Source organism: Sinocyclocheilus grahami, unplaced genomic scaffold (assembly GCF_001515645.1).
Source record: "Sinocyclocheilus grahami isolate Dianchi unplaced genomic scaffold, SAMN03320097.WGS_v1.1 scaffold13651.1, whole genome shotgun sequence".
In the NCBI taxonomy this organism is placed as follows: domain Eukaryota; kingdom Metazoa; phylum Chordata; class Actinopteri; order Cypriniformes; family Cyprinidae; genus Sinocyclocheilus; species Sinocyclocheilus grahami.
The window spans coordinates 1-1,488 of record NW_015515001.1 but is presented as its reverse complement, the minus strand read 5'-3'; positions in this window follow the sequence as shown (position 1 = coordinate 1,488).

Here is a 1,488-nt window from a genome sequence, read left to right as displayed (position 1 = left end):
ATATTTTTTTGTGTTAAACAGAATAATGTTGATAAGCGAATAGTTTCCGGTACCCATTGACTTCCATAGAGTGGAAAAAAATACTATGGAAGTCAATGGGTACCGGAAACCGTTTGCTCACCAACATTTTTTTAAATATCATCATCTGTGTTAAACAGAATAATGTTGATAAGCAAACAGTTGACGGTACCCATTGACTTCCACAGTACTTTTTTCCATACTATGGAAGTCAATGGGTACCGGAAACCGTTTGCTTACCAACAGTCATTAAAATTAGTTTGGAACACCATGAGGGAGAATAAATAAGAGAATTTTCATTTTTGGGTGAACTATCCCTTCAAGATTAATAATTTATGCAAAATATACTTTTTTTTTTTATGAGGTGAAATGTGACCCGATCGTGTTTTTGTGAGATTCTCGTATAGTTGATGAAACACACGTGACATTTAAACTCCTAGAACGATATCAGCATCATGAAACAAACACTGCCCTACACGTCACACCGGATATATGAATATTGATGTGTGTGGTTAGACACGGCAGTGTGCGTGTGTGTGTGTGTGTGTGTGAGTGTGAGTGTGTGTGTGCGTGTGTGTGAGTGTGAGTGTGTGTGAATGTGTGCGTGAGTGTGTATGAGTGAGTGTGTGTGTCCGCGTGTGTGTGAATGTGTGCGTGAGTGAGTGTGTGTGTGCGTGCGTGTGTGCGTGTGTGTGTGAGTGTGTGTGAGTGTGTGTGTGCGTGTGTGTGTGTGTGCATGCGTGTGTGTGTATGAGTGTGTGCGTGAGTGAGTGTGTGGAGGAGATAAAGGGGTGAGGAGAGAAGAAACGCTTCCAGGTGTGAGGATGCAGTGAGATCACATGACGCAGCACTTCTCCGCCGAGTTCTTCAGATCCTCCAGCGTGGCCTGAGCTTTGCCCTTCAGGTGGCCCATGTCCACGTTCTGGATGTTGGTCAGGTGACCCAGAACAGACTGCTTCTGTTCCTCCTCCTGGTTGTCTTCGGCGATCATCTTGGCCAGTTCGGTGGGGAGCTCGACGTCGTCTGCTGCCGCCTGGATCTGAGTCTCATCCAGCTCATTCTGAGATACAGAAAACCAAGGAAACGGGGAATAATCAATGACATATGTGAGCCTGCAGCACAAAAGCAGTGTTGAGTCGCTGGGGGATATTTGTAGCAATAGCCAACAATACATTGTATGGGTCACAATTATACATTTCTCTTTTATGCCAAAAATCATTAGGATATTAAGTAAAGATCATGTTCCATGAAGATATTTTGTAAATCTCCTACCGTAAATATATCAAAACTTAATGTTTGATTAGTAATATGCATTGCTAAGAACTTCATTTGGACAACTTTAAAGATGTTTTTCTCAATATTTGTCAAATATGTGTCAAACTTCACCCAGAAATCAAAAGAACAATAGATTACATTAAGAAAAGGAAGCCTGCTGCTGTAAGCGTTTTTACATTTACATTTCGCAGATTC